This window comes from Meleagris gallopavo, chromosome 13, assembly GCF_000146605.3.
Source record: "Meleagris gallopavo isolate NT-WF06-2002-E0010 breed Aviagen turkey brand Nicholas breeding stock chromosome 13, Turkey_5.1, whole genome shotgun sequence".
NCBI lineage: Eukaryota > Metazoa > Chordata > Aves > Galliformes > Phasianidae > Meleagris > Meleagris gallopavo.
The window spans coordinates 18,191,785-18,196,904 of record NC_015023.2 but is presented as its reverse complement, the minus strand read 5'-3'; the positions used below and the strand labels follow the sequence as shown (position 1 = coordinate 18,196,904).

General features: G+C 42.7%; 1 long non-coding RNA gene across 1 annotated transcript; it reads right to left on the bottom strand.

Moving 5' to 3' along the window:
* Positions 1-975: 975 nt before the first annotated feature.
* Positions 976-5,114, bottom strand: LOC109369852. Its single transcript, XR_004161231.1, has 2 exons — positions 4,814-5,114; positions 976-1,774 (listed from the first exon to the last, which is right to left on the bottom strand). It is a non-coding gene; the product is annotated as an uncharacterized LOC109369852 (long non-coding RNA).
* Positions 5,115-5,120: the final 6 nt, after the last annotated feature.

The following is a 5,120-nucleotide window of genomic DNA, read 5'->3' as shown; positions in this document are numbered from 1 at the left end:
ACTCACACTAAAATGCACAGCCTTGCTTTATTTTTAGGCTTCTGTTTGGGTGCCAAGCTCTTTAAAAATCACCCAGTCTGAGAAGCACTATTAAAAGAAGAAACTGAAGAGCAGCCAAATTCTTGGCCTGTTGCAAACATTGTATTCCGCAGGCTGTGGTTCAGTTTGCATTGTATTTGTGCGTCAACAAATGCCCTAAAGGAAAGCAAGAATCTACATAAAGTGCAGTGCTTACCAAGGACAACATTCCCAGGAACTGGGTGTGCACAGCCTCTCTTTCTTCTCAGAAAAATCTTTATCTTGAATTGAGCCCTGTAGAATAGCTATGCCCCCACTCATTAACATATCCAGTGCACCACGAGCCATATATTGGCAATAACCATAGATCAACACAGCTGAAAAAAATACAAGCCAACCCTCCCCCAGTGAATTCCATACTTTTCTAAGCAGGTTATAGCAGGCACGCATCCTTTCCACTCAAGCTTAGCAAATATGAAAAGCTAGTTTTGCTAAAATTGATATCAAGCTTCCCACAGGTCTTGGCAGGGAGAGGATTTCACCTTGCTGCTGCAGGCTGGATACCAAGATGGGTATCAGAAGTTCTGTAACTCAGCTTTTAAAGGATGAATTCCAAACAGAGGTATTGCCCTGGATGGCTGCGCTACGGAGACAGGAGGTACTAAAAAGGAAACAGCTCAAAAGAATTATTCACATTTGTAAAAATGATTTCATAGTGTCATTGCACAAAATAGGATTTGCAGACTCAAAAGCTTAGCTATTCCATTTTCCTTGTACTGGAAATTCAGATAATAACGTTATCTAAGATTGATATCTTCCTTACAGACTTAATCTCACTTCTCAGCGGACAGCAGAGCTCACCTGATAGCATCTGTCTTCGGATGCTCCAGAACTGCTATGGCACAGCCTGGTCAAACTGGACTCATTCCTACAGTAGAAAGCAACTTAGAGCTGCACTATTCATAAATACACATTTATTTTTCATTAGAAATGCATAATTACAGCATTTAAAAGCATTTTCCCCTAGAAAAGTAGTTAAGCAACAGTACAAACAAAATTGTTAGTCTTCTGCAAATAAACATTTTTCATTACACTGAACAGAAAACACCAGCAAAAAGGCTAATACTTGCAGTTATGGGGTTTTTCTTTTTTTTTTTCTTTTTTTAATATTTTCCATTTTTGTTATAAACACCATTGCAAATAAAAAAGCTGTCTGAACGGTGAAAAATATTTGAGCTCTTGATCTTCGATACGTGGTAAAGCAAGTATTGCAAAGCAGCAATACACCTCCCAAGACATTTTGCAGACATTCAAATGGTGTATTTCACAGAAGAAACGACAGGATGAAACATGAATTTAAGTCTCACTGTTTCGATTAATTGGATTTCTTTCCAAAACGACTTTTTCCTCCTTAAATATACCTAAGGGCAGGCCACGTGTTTGTTTGTTTGTTTGTTTTCTGAGGGGTAAATTCTCAACAGACGCAGCAATGCAGCTCCAATTGCAGCAAATGGCTCTGGTTCGTTCTGGGTGAGCACAAACGGATGGTCAGAAACCTGCTGTGTGCACAGGAATGACTGTCAGCCTGTGAGTCCATCTTCCTGGGGCTGCACGACGACTGCAGGGCTCCATTTCCCACCGTGGCTCGCTGACATCTCAGCTCACGCAGCTTTTCACCACTTTCTTATTGGATTTGGATTGCTCCGTGTTCTATCTGCATTTCTGGTTGGATTGCTGACTGGAGGGTGTCAGTGCCCTGCAGAAAGAAAAGGGAGATCAGGAAATCAATACGAAAACGTTTGGCGCTGATGCAGCCAAAGGAGCAAACCACATTAATACAAAGTTCTTCTCTACACCAGTGCAATATCTGCACGAACATCAACTCCACGATGGAGCTGAAATAGAAGTGTGCTTATAAAGGCACCAAAAAATGGCCAGAAGAACAGAATGGCTTCCATACAAAACCTAAGCAGCAGTCTAATGCCCTTCAGGATGGAAAAGAGAAGGCTGAAAGAACAAACCCATAACAAGGGTCTATAACATCACGAGTGGCACAAAGAGAGCAAATAGGGAAAAAAAGAAACCTATTTAAAGGTCTCTTCCCGGAAAGGAACCAGCCGTAAGGAGAACCAGAACCAAAGCTGTCCGTGCCCAAGAGGACGTGGGCTGGAGCTGAATGGTGCTATGGAAGAAAAACCCATCAATGGCAACTGCAGGAAGGCCAACAAGTCCCAGGGTGACAAAACTATTATCTGTTTGCTCTGTGCTCCTAATTTTCTCTGCTGGTTCAGGACATGGGCTGAGCAAACTGCTGGCCCAATCCCCTGCAGTCGTTCTCTGCTCTGTTCCAAATGAGAATACTGCTACCAACATTTTTTGCCTCTACATTCTTCCTAAGGGCCTCAGGTTCTCTCCACTTTCCAAGCCTAAGCAGTCCTCCGTGAAGGAATTTAACGTAAAAGCAATTAAAGGAGGTCTCATCAAAGATGGAGCTGCCCCACATCAGTACTATCAGGGTAATCCTGCAGCAAATCACCCTTTGGACCAAGTTAGCCAGTGTACAGAAAACCAGACCATGGAGCATGTTAAAGCTATAAAATGAGAAGCATTTCAGAACAGCTGTACTGGCTTGGATAAAGTCCCTCACACCCAATAATCCTTCCCCTGATAGCAGCCAATATCACAAGCACAGATAAACTCTGAGAAAAGGGCAAGTGTTTAATGGTATTTTCCTGCACACTCCCACAGATTCCGGAGATCTGCCCTGGATGGATTTTCCCTCCATAAATTCATCTAATCGATGCTTTATGTAACGTCCTGGATACAGAAGTGTTTCCGTGGAATTCTTCTTTTATGACAACGTCTTCCCTGCTCTCAGCCTGGGTCTGAGGCTCCATGAACCACAAAGAAGCAGAGGTGGAAATTCAACCCGCGATCCTCTCCCTTAGGCTTCGCCATCCAGCCACAGATTATTTATTCAAATGAAAATACGGGAGGTTCAAAATCATAAAGCGCTGCTTCTATGTGACAACTTGGCTGTGAAATTTTCTCTCCATCTCTCTGATTTATGGCCAGTAATTGCACACCACTACAAGATCTGTACCCAGAGGTAATTCAGCACTTATTTACACATTCGATAAATTGGTGTCAATAGATCACTGTCAATAGATGAGTGTCAGAGCAGTGAATAATCCTAACATACTGCCACATTTGTTAGCAGGAAAGTCTTCAAGTGATCCAAGTTTTCTCTCCCAGTAGATGAAAACTTAATGGAATTAAAATAACTACCAACTAATAGGCATAACGGTAATGCTGAATATTTCTCCAAAATTCAGACTAACGTAGAAGATTGCCCAAAGGGGACAAGAAGCACAACTTAGGTTTGAAATTGCCTGCAAAAGAATGTTAGTACATTAATAGCTCGTGTTTATATCTGCTCTATAAGGGAACTAAGAGCCTTTTGGAATACTTGCCACTCTTAATTCTGCCCACAGCCAATTTGCAAATGCAAAACCATGCACTGCACTGAGAGCACTGAATGGAAGTGTGCAGTGCTGTGTGCTTCAGCTGGAGTCAGAGAAGGGACTCGTTGCAAACAGCTCCCTGGGATTCAAAGTCGTTGAGAACATCTCAGTACTTTGGCAAAGCAGCCCATGAATACAATCGTTGCTCCAGTCTCGGTGAGAGGTACCTCTATAACCTCTCCCTTCTGATGAAGACCTTTCTAAGTCTGTAGGACTGTTCCATAATATTAGCCAAAAAAACTACAGCTATCCCCATAAGTCCGAGCAACGCAAATTCCAAATTGGTTTCTCCAATTCATTATCAGATCCTCAGTTTTCAGTTTGTATAAACCGAGGAAATATTTATGGCAAACTTATTTTTAGTCTGTTTTTCCTTTCATACTTTTCTTATTTCACATTCCTTTTCTGTTTCTCTTCAGCTCTGTATAAATCCGTGGTTAACCACAGTACTAAAATCTAACACAGTGCAAAGTGTCCCTGAAGAGAAAAGTAGCTCCTATGGTGGCTGCCAGTCGTGTGGGAGACGGATGCTGATGTTTATAACCACAGCCTCCTGCCATGGGAGGTGGGAGCCAAGGGGAGAGCACAGCCTCTAGGAACAGACCCAGCCTGTGGGTGCTGGATTTGAGATCTCCAAGGCATGGAGTGAGGACAGCAGCATGGCAGGAGAGGAAGGCCTCTTGCTGTCTGATGCCTAGGTGCCCATTAGTTGCATGGGATGCCCATTAGTTGCACGGGACCTGCAGTACTCTTGGTACTGCACAGCTTCTAGAAATAAGGCACGATCCATCAGCAATCCTCTCATTGTCCAGCACTATTACAAGTGACTGTGAATCAAGACTGAGGAGGCCTGAAAGCACAGAGGCAAACCTAGGGAAGGAACACGACTTCCTCCATTTCTTATGCAGCTCAAGAGACCCAACATCCAAATATTCGCAGCCAGATCACAACTCTGCAAAACTGCGTATCAGACAAAACTCCCTTCTAAGATTGGCTGCTGATGATAGCATTATATTCTGGCTGGTAAGACAACACACCTCTCACAAGCACTAGGCACTCTCTAGAAAAGGAGCCACTACAGTTGGGTTCATGGAAAAACATGTAATCACCTTTGGAAAAATCTGACAACTGCTTTTTTATCCTCCATAACTGCCAGCAGGCATGGCTTTGAGTTGGTTCTAGCCTCAGCTACGTGACTGCTCAAACAGGTCAAGAAAAGAAATAAAACACACCTCCTCCACCTTAACTGAGACCATCAAGTGTTCACTTACAATTGCATACATTGCAGCTCCCGTGGGAAATCCAGGCTGCAGATCAAAAGAACTGGAAAACTTCTGTCAGAAAGAGAATAACCTTTTTAAGAGAAACCTCAGTCTGAAAAACACTTTTTGGATAGTTTCCAAGCCAGTTTTTCTCCATGTCCTGTAAATATGGCTCTTAGCCCTCAAGGATCCAGAAAAACAATGGTGACCAAAATAACTGTTCTCTGGGGCACTGAGCAACAACGCCGAAGAAGGAATAGTCAATAACCAGTTTTACCTTTAAGAAAATTATGGTTCTTATTATAGATGGCTCTTT